Below are 16,378 nucleotides of genomic sequence, written 5' to 3'. Positions count from 1 at the left end.
GAGAACAATCTCAGTTCTGATGATGTGTCATCATCCTTCAAGGTATGAGCAAGAGGGCAGAGCCAAGAGACTTCCATTCCATAAGCTATATCATTTTAGAATAAATTCAATTATTGTTCTAACTCAGCATTGGACTTATAAATTTATTGCTCTGAACCCAGTTGTTCTGTTGTGCAATTTTTATGTGCTCAACAACTTTTGAGTAGTAAACAAGTAGGAACTATCGAACTGCTTCCCTCTGGCTTTGTCCAAGCTCTGTGTGGGTCCAAGACAGTCCCCCTGATCACTTCCCAGGTGTTAGATTTTTATGTTTTTAACAAGTGGGTACAAAACTCATTTGAAACTCTTCATTTGGAAAAACATTGAATCTTCATTTAGAAAATTCCGTGTTCAAGTTTTTCAAGTAGGCAGTTATAAGATTTTTTAATAGGAGACACAGTTAAGTCATTTTTGGTTATAAAGATAATACTATAACAAGGGCATCATTTCTTCCTATCTGTTTTCAAAATGTTCTCTCTTTGCAAACGGAGTTCTTTTCTCACTCTTTTTTTTCAAACATGACCTTTTCTTTGATGAATTAAAAAAATTTTTTTAAGTAAATGCTACAGTCAGGTATGATTAAATGTAGTTATTTTAACCTCTTAAAGTGGCCCAATAAAGCTTATGCTATGAGTGAAATGTTTATCTCCACCATTTTCTTTTCACTTACTTGGGGTTACTATATTGTTTCTATCTTTGATCTGAGGTTTCATTGCAGGAATATGTTTGAGGCCACTTGTCCATTTTATGAAGACTAGTTCAAGCTAGATGATACAATCTAGAAATCCATTCTTTTAGGCACACTTAAACTGAACTCTGCACATGCTGAAAACAGTGTAAACACCAAGTTGTCACGTCCCTGTACACCCAAACAACCTTACCTTCTCCTCAAGATACATCCTGTACCAGACCTGACATGTGACCTTCTGAAGGCAGATGAAATTAGAGTGCCAGAGCCAATCTCCATATTAAATAGTATCACTTGTTGTTTTCATCTTCCCCCAGGGAACGCAGCTTTGTCGTGGAGTCATTTGTGGATCCATTCCAGGGAGGCCAAGGAAATTCCAGCTATGAATCAGTGCAGAAACATTTACGTCCTTCAGATTCTTCAGAGTGAAGCATTGTCAAGACAAACAAACCTTCCTCTTCTTAATATTGAAATACTCTCATGACAGAGCTTTGATTCATTGTTTTGCCAGTAGAGCCTCAGTCTCCTTATTCTGCCTTACCCTAAGCTCTTCCCCTATTTAGGAGTGGGTGGTAGGGAATAAGGACTCAAGGAGAAGGGAAAAGAAAATCCTGTCCTACCATCTTCTCAGGGTCTAGCATTTAGCATGTGCTCCACATTAAGTTGTCGTAGTGATGCACTATTGATCTTTTCTGTGATTTCATGGGATATTAGGTCCCACTTAGTCTATGGCACACACAGAACCAAACTTAGCCTGTGAGCTCCCCTAGTGCTGGCGTTCCTTGATTCTATGAGTCTGCGTCTTTGGTGAAAGCCGCCTCCACTGGTCGGCAGTGCTGTTCCTGGGTGATGTGCACAAGTCCGAGGCCCACTTGCCCCCATGTCTCACTCCATCTTTGGTGGCATACCATGAGAGCTTCAAAAGATGAACCTGAAAGTGGATATTCATGAGAATTAGAAACAAATCACCGCAGGGAACTAGCAACATAAAAATACTTCAAACTGTGAGGAATTGAAGCAACAGTTCCTGTTGTGATGTACACCATGGACACAGCATGTGAACAGCTATGAAAAAAACACTGGAGGAAAAAGTATGTCTATGAAAAACAACTTGAAAACCACAGAGCTCCAATGCCTCATGTGTAGAGAGTAACTACCACAGACAAGTCTCTGGGGTCAAGAGAGTGAATCTGTGGCGTAAGGTTAAAGTTTGAATCCCGAAGTAAGTTTTGCCAGGCCTTGCCCCACTTCACAGTGCCCAGAAATTCCTCTCAGTACAACCAAAGGTCGTCCTGCTTCTGTCAACCCCCAAGAACTATATGGACAGAGTTACCACATCCATTCCAAAATCATTCAATTACATAAAACGGGGTGAGGAAGAGAAGTAATCCAGATTCAGTCCTCAATCTAAAATAAGATATTTACTTCTAGACTAGTGTTTTAGCAAAACTCAAAGTAACTTGTGACTTTTTACACATATGAGTGATTAACCATATTACATCATCACCATATTGCTTTTCAAATGTAAACCTACCCCGGTATCTCAGGGCAAGATTACTCTGACTTGACCAAAGAGTGAAAATAAAAGTATAAGCCTATAATCATCATTTAATATTCTGTATGCCAAAAAGGGATTATTTTACACAAGGATCACGTTCTTCTGGGGGGAAAAAGGCATTTAAAAAGAAATCATATTAGGTAAATCTCTCTGACAGTGACCCAGAACTCCCTTTTGATAATGAAGGAATAACTTTTCCTAATTGGGTAGCTAATGAGAAGTTTATTACACTCAATCTGTTTTGTAATCATGATCTCGAGATTGTAAAGTCCTGGAAGGCAGTGACTGCACATGTTGTTCATTGATTTAAAGACCTTCTCCAGCTGATACAGTATTAAGCAGAGAATTTTTATGTCACTTAGGAGGCTTTCAGCTGGAATTAATAGAAAACATTTCAACTTGCTCAAGCAATAGAGATGTGTGTGTGTACTCGCATAACAAGCAGTCCAGAGTTAGAGGAAGTTATCAAGAGGCTTGATCACATCACCAAAGACCCAGTTCTTCCCATTCTACTGTCCGCAGAACGTCAGCTTTTGCTTGGAGGCCAGCTCGCCTCGTGGTTGTAAGATGGCTACCAAGTGCCAAGCATTCTGTGCAGATACGTTAAAGTCTGATAGATAAGGTGGCCATCTCTTCCCATGCATCTCTTCCTAAGAGAAGGAAACATTTTGCAGGAGCCTCCTGAGTTCTTTTTCTTCAGGAACGGGGTCACATGACTACTATTAAACCAGTCACTGGCAAGGCAAATATAACCAATGGTTAATTTAGACCAATCAGGATTTCATTCTGAGATTTATGAAGGAAAGATGGACAACTAAATCAGTTAAGAATAGGTTTTGCAAATCAAAACTACACTAAGATACCACCTTACGCCTGTTAGAATGGCTATAATCACCAAGACTAAAAACAACAAATGTTGGAGAGGGTGTGGAGAAAAGGGAACCCTCATACTCTACTGGCGGGAATGCAAATTGGTGCAGCCACTATGGAAAACAGTATGGAGATTCCTCAAAAAACTAAAAATAGAACTACCATATGACCCAGCTAGCCCACTACTGGGTATCTACCCAAACAACCTAAAATCAAAAATCCAAAATAGCATATGCACCCCCTATGTTCATTGCAGCACTATTCACGATAGCCAAGACATGGAAACAATCCAAGTGCCCATCAACTGATGATTGCATAAAGAAGATGTGGTGTATATATATACAATGGAATACTACTCAGCCATAAAAAAGACAAATTCATCCCATTTGCAACAACTTGGAAGGACTTGGAGGGAATTATGCTAAGTGAAATAAGCCAGACTGAGAAAGACAAACATCAGATGATTTCACTCATATGTGGAACATAAACAAACACATGGACAAAGAAAACAGTTCAGTGGTTACCAGGGGAAGGGAGGTGGGGGGTTGGCACAGGGGGTGAAGGGGAGCACTTATGTGGTGACAGTCAAGAAATAATGTACAACTGAAATCTCACATTGATGTAAACTATTATGAACTCGATTAAAAAAAAAAGAAGAAGAGGGGCCGACCCTGTGGCCGAGTGGTTAAGTTCGCACACTCCGCTTCGGTGGTCCAGGGTTTTGCTGGTTTGGATCCTGGGCACAGACATGGCACTGCTCATCAGGCCACATTGAGGTGGCATCCCACGTGCTACAACAAGAAGGACCCACAATTAGAATATACAACTATGTACTGAGTAGAAAAAGCAGAAAGAAAAAAAAAAAAGAAGATTGGCAACTGTTGTTAGCTCAGGTGCCAAAAAAGAATAGGTTTGATTGTGAATAGCAGAGATCCAAAATAATTGAGGCTTAAATAAGAAAGAAAATCACCCACACAAAAATTCAGAGGTAAGCAGTTCTGGGCTATCTACAAGTTATCTACTGCCACCCAATGTCTTAAAACAATAAACATTTATTTAGTTTATGACTATGAGCATCAGCGGAGCATCTTCACTTTGGGCTTGCTTCAGCTGGACTTACTTGTACGCCTGCTGTCAGTGGGTGAGTCAGCCACAGGTCAGATTTACTGGCGGTGGATGGGTTTCCTGATATGTCTCAGACCACAACCGGGACAAGTAAGATCTGTTCCACATTGTCTGTCAACCGGAAGTAGACTAATCCAGGCTTGTTTCCACCACAGAGGCAAGGGTCTGGGAGAGTAAGCAGAAATATGCAAAGCTTCCTAGTACTGCATAACAAACCGCCTCAAAACTTAATGGTCTAAAACGACCGTTTACTTAGTTTATGAGGCTGCATGTGGCAATTTAGGCTGGTCTCACCTGGGCTCCTTCCTCTGTTTACATGCAGCTGTGTTATGGCTAGGTAACTCTGCTTCTAGAGTTTGGCAGGCTGTCAGCTGGGACCCCTCAATTCTCCTCCACATAGTCTCTCATCCTCCAGCAAGCTAGCCAGAGCTTGTGCTCGTGGTGGAAGCAGGAGTCCAAGATGGAAAGTAGAAGTATGCATGGGTCTTTGAGATCTAAGCATGAAACTGGCACATGGTCACTTCTGCTGCATTCTATTGACATGAGCAAGTCACAAGGCAGCCCAGATGCAAGGTGTGAGAAAATACACTCCACCTCTTGATGAGCTGCAAAATCACACTGCAAGAATCATGGATTCAGGGAGGGGAATAGTTGGGGCCATTTTTGCAAGCCAATCTATCACAGCAGTGGCCCTGCTCCTTTCACCTCGCCTCTCTGCTATTTATAGAGTGTGACCCGTGTCCTCCTCACCCAAGATAGCAGCCACTGCCTCCACATTCCAGGCTGCAGACTGAAAAAAGGAATAAAGAAGTTAAGGTGAACGGCATGCTAGATGTCCTTTAAATGCTCAGAAGCTGCTAAATGACTCTTTGTTTACATCCAACTGGCCAGAACTTAATCATATGTCCACACAAGGGAGTCTGGGAAATGCAGTCTTCACTCTGGGTGGCCAAGGCACTGATAAATTCTATTCATATGGAAGAAGACAGCAGACAACCGTGAGTCTGCCACAATATCCAAAATATATCAATCAAGAAAGGGAAAGGGGTTAGATGTAGGTAGCCCAACCAACAGTATCTGATATAGTTTCCCATAAATCATTTCAATTTATAAAAATCCCTTCAATCCAAGGTTTGTTTTGTTGTTTTTTAACAAACTATTACCACGATTAGAAAAAGAAATCCACATTAATTTTATGACTTCCATTTTCCTTTTTCTCCAGAGGTGGGAGCTGCTTTGCACTATGCCAGGCACAATGAAGAATCCCTTTCTACTCTGTTCCCAGCTCAGCTTGCCCCTGGATGGATTACAGAATGTCCCAGACATCATTTGTAGCCCACCTTGGAGAAGAGTTTTGTTACATTACTTCTAAACCAGTGTGATAAAACTCTGGTCAAGAAATCATATAGTCAGAATCGCTTCTTGGGTTCGCTTATTCTTCCTAATTGTTGAATCAGACTACATCTTTTGGGGATTGAGAGAAGCTCTGAAATTAGATGATGTACTTCTCATGGTTTTTCATTGCATCAGAAATCAACTCCAATTAATTTAAACAGCAGAAGGGAATCGTTGAACGGTGTAAGAGGTGCTCAGAGAGTTGATGAGAAGGCTGGAAAACAAGGGCTGGACAGATCCCAGTGATAAGGTGATAAGGCAAAGCCAGGATCAGCCTCAGTCGTTCAGTCCTGGCTGCTTGGGACTTCGCCTCTGGCACTCTTACCTCTGGTCACTTTCTATCCATGACACTGGCGTCTAGACTCTACTGCAGCCACCTGAAATTCTCTTACTGACTCTCTGCCTTCAAGTCAGTTCTTTAAGATCCAAAGTTCCAGGCAGAAGCATCTAAGTGGCCTCTTTTAGGTCAGATGTCCATGCTCCAGCTGCCAGGGCAGTGAAGAGAGAAAGACCTGCCCCTCCTACAGTTTTTGTAAAAAGAAATTAGGCTGTTTCCCACCCACGTTTGGATTCCTCTCAAACATGAATGATGTTAGGAAGCTGGTCAGCCAAAACAGAAACTACCCACTACAGAGGCCGTAGTGGGTGCTACAGAGGAACAGGGGCACTTCGCCCAGTTGTCTAGAACGTTGGGATGAGGGAGTGGAGAAGCATGGAGCCAACGTGGGGTGGGGAAAATGAAATTTATTCTGCGTGTATTTGAATATATACTGATTATCAGAATACCATGGGGAATACATGAATCAGCTCAAATGATTTAAAATTTTTATCTTTCAATATTGGAAATAAACCTTCAGTTAAATGAACAATGTGAACATAATGTGTATTCTCATGGAATACAGCTTCTTTGCATTTGGAAATCTTATTATGTTAAGGTTGGGTGGGAGAAATTTCAAATTGAGGGACACTCCGCAATTGAAAACATTAAGCATGAAGTTAAAATGGAAATTTTCAGACATATAAGATCTCAAAAAATCTTCACTTTTTATACCCCTTTCATGAAACTACTAGGGCGTGTACTACGCCAAACAAGGAAATAAACCAAGAAAGAGAAAGGCACAGGAACCAGGAAACAATGTATCCAGTGTAAGAGAGGACTGTGAGGAATTCCTAGGACAAATGTCAGAGATGAGCCCAGGACATAGCTGAGCTCCCAGTGGCTAGGAGGATGGACATCTCCAGGAGTGAGGACTCTAAAAAATGGGAAATATATATATACATATGCATATATATATATATATATATGGAGATATTTGGGGGATAAATCAGTGATAGATACGTAAACAACAAAGCAAGTGAAAAATGAGTTATTAACTCCAGGTAAGATATAAAATAATACAAGAAATGAAATGTAATCGTAGTCTACTATATAGTTCAAAAGTAAGTAACACATTTATAATAATGCAAACACTGAATATTGATCTAATAAGAAATTGTGATAAAACTAGATTCTGGAATTTGCTTCAAAATGGTATGAGATGGTGGGGGAAGTGGGTGGGGTGTGGATAGGGCAGGACTAGCCATAGGTTAATGGTTCTTGGGCTTGGGTGATGGGCACGTGAGGGTTCATAATATAATATCCTTTTTGTAGGTATGTTCAAAATTCTCCATAATAAAATGGTATCACCTTTTTACAATGGTGATATAACTATATTAGAAGGATGTGGGGAGAAGAAGGGATGGGGGCAGAGATATAAGAGAACTAATCTTCATCTTCCACGATAGGAAGCTCACAGATAATGTCTAAAACTAAAAACTCAGGTAATAGCTGAATATGTATATTACTTAGAAATGTGAACATAAGCACCAGATAGTACAGCTAAGAGATGAAATTGGCTGCCCTGGGGAGAAGGAATCCAGGATGAGGAGAGTGCGTCTGCTATTGTCCAACTTGATTTTTAAAGCCATGTCTATAAATCTTTGGAAATAAAAATTAGGGGCCGGCCCGGTGGCACAGCGGTTAAGTTCTAACATTCTGCCTTGGTGGCCAGGGGTTCCCAGTTCAGATCCCAGGTGCGGACCTATGCACCACTTGTCAAGCCATGCTGTGGCAGGCATCCCACATATAAAGTAGAGGAAGATGGGCTAATCTTCCTCAAAAATAAATAAATAAATAAAAATTAAATTATTAAAGTAAAATAATGTTTTTTTTCTTGAGGAAGATTAGCCTTGAGCTAACATCTGCCGCCAATCCTCCTCTTTTTGCTGAGGAAGACTGGTCCTGAGCTAACATCCTTGCCCATCTTCCTCTACTTTATATGTGGGACACCTGTCACAGTATGGCTTGACAAGCAGTGCATAGGTCTGCACCCGGGATCCAAACTGGGAACCCTGGGCGGCTGAAGCAGAACATGCGAACTTAACCGCTGCACCACCAGGCCGGCCCCAAAATAACTTTTTAAAATAAAGAGAAAGAAAGCAGTGAAACTAGTCTGAAGAAGTTATACTTGCTGTGCACCATTGGAGAATCCTTTCTGGACTGAATAACCAGGCCTCCTGGAGGGGGTGGAGGGCAAGGATGAAATCAGGCCATGCGCTCAACTCAGCCTGTAGGTGAGCTTCCCCACCGCTGCCCGCAGTGTCCATTAAGGTTAACAAGAAGAAAGGCAATTAGGTAATTACAAATATGTCCTTGGCGTGCCAATTATCTAATGTCTCATACTGGCCAGCTACTTGTGAGCTAAATTTGTAGCTTTGAAAAGATGAGACCCACTAACTCCTGAGGCCCTCTGGACACTTTTTCTCCAGACTAGGAGAAAGTTCGCAGTGGCGCTGCCATCCTTTCAACACGTCTTTGGACTTTAGCCTGTCCTTTTCCTTGTGGCCTCCACTGGCAGATAATTTTAGGTTGAGGTGATGTGAAATAAATTTCATAACTGAGAAGGCATACATCTTCATCAGTTAGAAGAGATCTCAGCCTTAACACAGAAGCAGGGGCCTCTAACATGCCTGCCAAATCAGGTGTTAATCATTTGGTTGTTGGACTGTGGGGAGATCCTGAGAGTTCCAGGGGAGGCCCAGGCAAGGGTAGAGGGCATGCAGGCAGCTTGGGACATTAGCTACTTACTGACTTTTACCCACAAACTTCAATATTTTTAACAATCCTTCACTGTACTAGTACAAACCAGCCAACTGTCAGCACTATATCAGGATTCTCAGCACTTAGCAGCCAGGCAAAGATGGGAATAGCCATACTTGGTGCGGGTCTGAATCGCCTAAAGTTTGGATCCGCTTGAGACCAGCAGCACAGATTTTAGCACGTTTACCGGGACTTAGCCTGGGAGACAGGGATAGCGAGTACTCTTTGCTTAACAACGTAACACTGGTGTTCACTCATCTGTTGAATGGTACACTATCTTTTTTATTTTCCCTTGTTTGACATTTTTCTCCATTCTGCTACCTCCTTAATGCCTACCTTACACCTATGACCCATTATCCAGGTGTGTTTGGTCGTTCACTGCTGAATCCCCATTGCCTAGAACAGTTCCAGGCTTGTAGGAGGCGCTCAATGAATGAGTCACTATGGCTTCTAGGAAGGAGGAGAGGCATCTTGTGCAGAGAAAAGATGTGAAGGGAAATCACTGGAATTCTGATACTACCTTGAGGGAGGGCACTCCATGTATGGAAATTGAGTTCAGAGGACAGCGCCCTGGGGGTCCCATTCTCTTTTCAAATGGCAAGACTGCAAATCAAAGAGAATCTTAGACAGCCAGGTATGTTAAGGAAGGGCTGTGGGTGATTGCTCCTTTTGCATTCTCCTCAGTCCTATCTACCAACATCAGTCAGCCATTTTGGCAGAGGAAGGAAATTGCTCTGCTCTTAGATAAATCCCACTGCCTTCTTCTCATCCCTAACTGCTTCCTCAACTCAGCCCAATCTGAATGAGAACCTCTCCCCTACAACCCAAACATGCACTTCTCTTACTCCATCCTCTTAAAATGCAGTTGTCCTTGGAGTAGCAACTTACTGCATCATGTGTTGGTATAATGCCCATATTCTGCTCTCTCTATGTCCACATCCAACTGTCTTAGATTCTAAATTCCAGGAAAGCAGGGAATTAGTCTATGTAACTGTCACAATAAACAGTCATGCAAAGTACTAGGTACAATTAGGCACTTCGCAGATTTTTTCAAAAATAATAGTGGTGAGGGGCTCTGAAATGTGAAGCATAAGGTCATAATAATAATCGCTTCTACAGACTGGGATTCTTAATCTGGGGTTCATAAACTCGGGTGGAAAAAAAATTACGTCTTTTTTTATACTCTAACTGAAATTTACTAATTCCTTCTATCAATGCAGGCAGGATGCCACAGAAGTATCAACTGTATGTGTGACTTTGTTTCCAATAGAAATCACAGATACTTTCATATCATATTACATTTGCTGTAGATAGCTCAAAATAACGTGTACTCATTACTACTTCAAGATTACAGTAGAATGTATATTTTACCATAATAAAAAAATCGCAGTAGTTATTTGACCTGCCACTAAATCTTGCTATTTGATGTGTTGATAAAGAAGCATGTATTTATAATTTTATTTTTTAAAATATATTTGATTGCTATGTTTAATATAATTTATTTCCTTTGAAATTCTAGGTATTTTATGCTATGTTTTTCAAAACATATTCTGAGCAGCAGTTTACAAACTCAGACTGTCAGAGGACCCATGGCACATACACAAAAAGGTGAGGATCCCCTGCTCTGTGCAAAGCACTTTATGTAATTCTTTAATCATTAGAATAACTCTGTGGGTTAGGTATTGTCACTCACCATCGTACAGATCGTGATGCCAAGCCCTGGAGAGATTAGTAACGTGTCCAAAGTCACGAGGCTGAAAGATGGCAAAGTAAGGATTAGTCAGTCTGACTCCAAAGCCTGTGCCTTAACTACACAATACAGCACATCTTCTGGGTGTTGTGAGGATTGTGTGCAAATTAATATTTTATGCACTGTCATAGAGTTCATTTCTGATAAAATGAGAGTTTGAAAATACTTTTAGCATTAGTATCAAAAGTGATTCTAGTTATTACTAGTTGTTACTAAGACTTAAAAATGACACTTTCTGATGACAGAAGTCATATAGGGTTAAAGTAGTAGAACAAAGCTGGATCACAGAATCTCCTCTTCTGATAGCTAATGAAATGAATAAAAAATTAGTCTAAGAGCCAGGCAGCAAATATTTATCACCAGTGATGCAACAGATATCGTCCTACGTTCTGGGGCTGCAGCAGTGACACAAAACGCAGTCTGTGCTCTCATTTCATACCAGCCCCAAATTCACCCAGCAGCAAGCAAACACAGAGAAGGAAATAGCCTTCTGGAACACATTGGCTTTCCAGGAAAGAAGATCCCGATATGATGAGGCACAGTCAGATTCCAAACCCTGTCCCCACCCCCCAGGAGTAATGCTAAGCACAGAGGATGGGAGGCTGAGTCAGAGGTCTAGTAAGTCCAAGAAAAGACCTCATGAGTTTAGCCCCTACACACCACTGCCACCATTGGACCCCTGCAGAGGCCAGAACTGGTGCTAGGGCTTGCCATTTTCCAGAGCACTAAAAAGGTCTGAATTGGGGGATTTGCTGCTTCATTCATCGGACAAATAATTTTAAAACAGACCTGAATGATAAAAAGAAGCCATTCATTCTGGATCAGAGAGCAGAGGTTTTGGCCTGAGAAAACAGGGCTACAAGAACAAATCTGGAGGGTGTGCTGTTAGTTTTACGTGTCAGCTTGGCTAGGTGGTAGTACCAGTTATTTAATCACTGACTGGTCTAGGTGTTGCTGTGAAGGTATTTGGTAGATGTGATTAACATCTGCAATCACTTGACTTAAATACAGTTTACCCTGGGTAATGTGGGTGGGCCTCATCCAATCAGTTGTAAGGCCTTCATAACAAAAGCAGGTTTCCCAGAGAAGGAGAGATTCTGACCCAAGACTACAGCATTAACTCCTGCTTGAGTTTCCAGCCTCTGGAATTCAACCCTATGGATTTCAGACTTGTCAGCTCCACAATTGCATGAGCCAATTCCTTAAAACGTATATGGACTAACAGAGAGAGAGAGAGCCCTTTACATATATAAATATACATACCCACCCACTCCATTTCAGCATCTGCTTCTGAAGAACCCAGCCTGCAACACTTGCTGCCAAGATCTACCATATTGATTCTGTTTCTCTGGAGAATGCTGACTGACAGGGAGTTTGAGGAACAGAAAGAAGGCCAGTGTTAGGGAGCACAACGAAAGTGGAGTAGGGGGATGGATTGGTGGGAGGTTGATATGCAATGAGGACAGAGATAGGGAGTGGCCAGATTACCTTAGGCCTAGTAGACTCCACACACACACACACAAATCCACAAAAGAGATGACAAACAAGAGGATAAATGAACAAAGAAATCAAACTTTTTTAAATCTGAAAATTAAATTAGGTTTCTTGCCTATCAGCTTGGCAAATATTCTAAAGATTGACCCCCCATTTTGTCAGTGAGGCTGTATGAAAACAAGCACTCTCAAATGTCTCTGGGGGTAGGGTAAAGGGGAATAACCCCTATGGAGGGGATCTGATAATGTCTAACAAAACTCCATATGCATTAATCACTTGATCAAGGATTCCCAGTTTAAGGAATTTACCCTGAAGATGTACCTCCATGAATATGAAAAACACGAAAGGTATTCTTTGCAGCATTTTTTGTAATAGTAAAATATTGGAAGCAACCTAAATGCTATTCATGGGAGATTGGTTAATAAACTCTAGTACATGCACACAGTAGAATTCTACGCAGTTACTTAAAAAAAAAGATTTCTATGTACTGATATGGAATGATTTCTAAGATATTTTGTTAAGTGAGAAGCAAGGACTAAGTGAATATAGATAGTATGCCAATTCTTAAATAAGAAGGAAAGGGAAATAAGAATGTGTGTGTATTTACTTATTTTTGCAAAAAAAAGAAAAAAAAAGCCAGGACTAAGGAAGTGGTTTCTGTGAGATAATAGAAAATATGTATCTTGATCTCTGCCCCAGTTCCTGGCACAGGGCTCCTGAAACCCTTGTATTTCCTGGGTGATAAGAGTGTCTTTTGTTCTAATGAGGTGACTCTGGATGGGCTCCTGGATGGTTCCTGGATGGGGGCTGGTCACCAGAAAGACCAAGCCAGGATTAGAAGCTTAGAATTTTCAGCCCCATCCCCATTCTTGAGGCGGGAGAAGGGCTGAAGTTAATGATTAATCATGCCTACGTGATGAAGCCTCCACAAAATCCCACAAGTTCAGAGAGCTTCCAGGTTGGTGAACACGTGGAGGTGCTGGGAGGGTGGTGTGCCTGGAGGGGGCATGGAAGCTCTGCATCCCTTCCCGCATGCCTTGACCCAGATTCTCTTCCATCTGGATGTTCATCTGTATCCTTTATCATATCCTTTTATAATTAACCAGTAAACATACATAAAATGTTTCTCTGAATTCTGTGAGCCAATCTAGCAGGTTAATCAAACTCAAGGAGGGGGTTATGGGAACTCTGATTTGCAGCCAGTTGGTCAGAAGTACAGATGACAACCTGGACTTGCGATTGGCATCTGAAGTTGGGGGGCAATCTTGTGGGACTGAGCCCTTGTGAAATCTGATACCACCTCTAGATAGATAGTGTCAGACTTTAGTTGAATGGTAGGACAGCCAGCTGGTGTCACAGAGAATTGCTTGGTGTGGGGTAAAACCGCCACTATTTGGTGACAAGAATTGTCAGCAGTGAAATGTCCTGTGTGAGTAGTAAAGGAGAGACACAGGGAAGAGAAACACAGTAGGGAAGAACTGGATTTTTCCCTACATGAGAAGGAAAAAAATCTGAGTTTTTCCACGAAACAGTTTCCTATGGAGTGGAAGGGATCAAGATGGGAATGAGGCTTCCTTGAGTATAGCTTTTTACATGGTTTTCACTTTTAAACTATGTAAATATTTTAAATAATCCCAAACATAAAATTAAAACAATGCGGTAGATACTGAAATGTGCCACCCAGATCCTCTGTAAGGGAGCCTGGGTTACCTGGCTGTGGGGAGTGCAGACAGCAGAGAACCTCCAGCTGTCAGTTCCTTCAGGGTCTGCCACAACTGCAAAAGAACTGCCTGATGCAAAGTCACACCCTTCCTGGGGCAAGCACATCCTGTGACTGCACAAGGCGGAGACATAAAGGCCCATGCTGGACAACTCTGCCAGCCAGCGTTGCAGAGCTCCCCACCAGGTTGGCTGAGGCTTCGCTAGGCCTGCATCAAGTTCATCTTCTCCCTTTTCCTAAATCCTGTTTCCGTTCCCTTGTCTTCACAGGCATCGCTCTCTAATAAACACCTTACAGCGAACTCCATCTCAGCGTCTGTTTCTGCAGAACCCAGCCTGCAGTAGTGGCCGCCAAGAGCTGGATTACTCACCACCTGGCTGGTAATGAGGACCCCTTCACTGGTGGCAGGTGGAGCACAGCAGCCCCTGGCACAAGATGGTGGTCCAATTGTTCACTGGTGATGAGCTGGAAGAGGGTACCAGGGAAAGGAAATGCACTAACGGGTACTCTGTGTCTCCTGTCTGAGAAGCACGGAGGAAATGGTAGCTCTACGGATGACAGAGTGGGTGGTATTGTCAAGCTTCACTGATGCCCTGCAGATAAATAGTGAAGAGCTGAGGGCCCGTTAACAGACAGTTAAAAAGGTTTCTGGAAGCCAAAAGGCCTCTTTGTTTACACACAAATAAACTCATCTCCTTTAGTCAGAGAGCAGAGAAAGTTGGGGATCAAGTTCAAATAGTCTGAGTGGCTGAATTTCGAAGAAAGTTAATGTCCAACCATGGTTGGTTATGCTAAGGATAGGACTCTGGTGGAGAAAATCTGGGCATTTGACTCTAGGCTGGAGACATCTTCTGAAGATTTTGACTCCCCAGATGCCCCTGAACCTTCTGAGCCTGTAGCAATGTCCCATCCCTCCCTATTAAAATCTAGCCCCCCAGCCATGCTGGGAAGATGATCACAGACACCTCTTTTCCATAAAGCAATGAAGTACTCCCTCAGAATCTGCCCCCACCTCCCCTTCTAGCCTGTAGACCTATAATTAGGGTTGAATCATAAAATAACACATCTATGAATGGGCTGGGCCTGGTAAGGGAGGAAAGGAAACATATCCTAAAGGGGCTGCAAGACCATGCTAGCAGGTATTGGGAGCGCGGAGAACATGCATTGATTGGATTCTGAGGGTGCTGATCAAGGGAAGAGTTTACCGACTTGGGAACACTCTACCAAGGTACAGTATTTCATAGTCTTACAAGGACCCCAGGAGAGGGTGTGAACTTTCTCCTAAAACGCTCCTAGAGGCATAGAAAAAACCTGCCCACATAATGCCCACATCATGGCCCACGCTGAGCAAAACTGAAATACCAGAGTTGCTGTGGTAGATGGTAGAAGAAGGATTAAAAAGCTCAGGGAAGTGAGCAGGCTTATGTGGATATACTGTGATGATGAGAGTACTCAGTAGATGACTATGTTCCACAGGGAGGCTCAGAGGACATGCCATTTACCAAGGCTGTGAGAATGCGCTGGTGAGAGGGGCATGAGCGTCATTAAAAATTTTAAGGAGAGATCCTCCTCTATCAGTTAGGGCTGATGGAGGAGAGGCTGTTAGAAAACTTGTCTCTCTGATAGAAATGAGGATGATAAGACCTCAAAATAATAGAAGTCAGGAGATGGCACTTAAGAGCCAGAAGCCAGGGGATAGCAATTATTGTAATGACCAGAAAGAGTGGACACCAAGGGGGTCTGACACAAAAAAAGTTTCAGAGATTATTAATATTATACAGCATCCCCTGGGATAAAGTAGCTGGGCAGCTAACATGGGAACTATTTAGCTTACACCAGCAGAAGCCATGAATGATAGATGACCAAGAGGGTGAGTGGTATGATTCTTTGCCCAGTTCTGCACCCAAGCCAGCTTTCAGATGCCAAACTCATTGACTAATGAGGTGGCTGGGATCCTGGGTGGAAGGACCTTGCAACATCATGGCAAGCAAACATGGTGATAATTTCCCCAGGCCTTCCCTAAAGACACTTATGGCCATTTGTATGAGTAACCATGCACTGAGGAAAAGGAAATATGCAGACATTCAAGAACTGATAGATCCAGTGTCTAGGTGACATTGGCATCTGGAGTGCTAAAGCATCATGGTCCCCTGTTAGAATGGGAAATATTACAGCCAGGTAATAGAATCCTGGTCAACACCAGGCTTACATTGGGTTCTCTAAATCCATGTTCACACTCACTGGTCATTTCCCCAGTCCCTGAATTGAGGTTAATGTACTTGGCAGTTGGCATAACACTCACACTGGCTTCTTGGTCTGTGGATAAGAGTGGAGAAGACTAAGTGGAAGCCTCTAGACTACTACTCCTCTGCCAAGATAATAGACAGAAAACACAGTATTGCTTCTCAAGGGCAGCAGAAACTAGTACTGCTCTTAGGATTCTAAAGGATGCAGCAGTGGTGGTCCCTATCCATTTAATTCACCAGTCTGGCCCCTGAAGAAACTGGATAAATCCTGGAGAATAACCACAAACTACCAAACCCTCAACCAACTGATCACAGCCGTTATGCCAGATGTGATATCTTTGCTAGAGAAGATTC

The 16,378-nt window shown here is 42.4% G+C and overlaps 1 long non-coding RNA gene across 1 annotated transcript; it reads right to left on the bottom strand.

Moving 5' to 3' along the window:
* Nucleotides 1-395: 395 nt before the first annotated feature.
* Nucleotides 396-4,445, bottom strand: LOC138923084 (uncharacterized). The gene is made up of 3 exons (XR_011436208.1): nucleotides 4,276-4,445; nucleotides 3,826-3,946; nucleotides 396-1,658 (listed from the first exon to the last, which is right to left on the bottom strand). It is a non-coding gene; the product is annotated as an uncharacterized lncRNA (long non-coding RNA).
* Between the last annotated feature and the right edge of the window lie 11,933 nt (nucleotides 4,446-16,378).

The sequence above is a fragment of the Equus caballus genome, chromosome 2, assembly GCF_041296265.1.
Source record: "Equus caballus isolate H_3958 breed thoroughbred chromosome 2, TB-T2T, whole genome shotgun sequence".
Taxonomy (NCBI): Eukaryota; Metazoa; Chordata; class Mammalia; order Perissodactyla; family Equidae; genus Equus; species Equus caballus.
The sequence above is the reverse complement of the archived record's forward strand: the minus strand, read 5'-3'. Positions and strand labels throughout refer to the sequence as shown.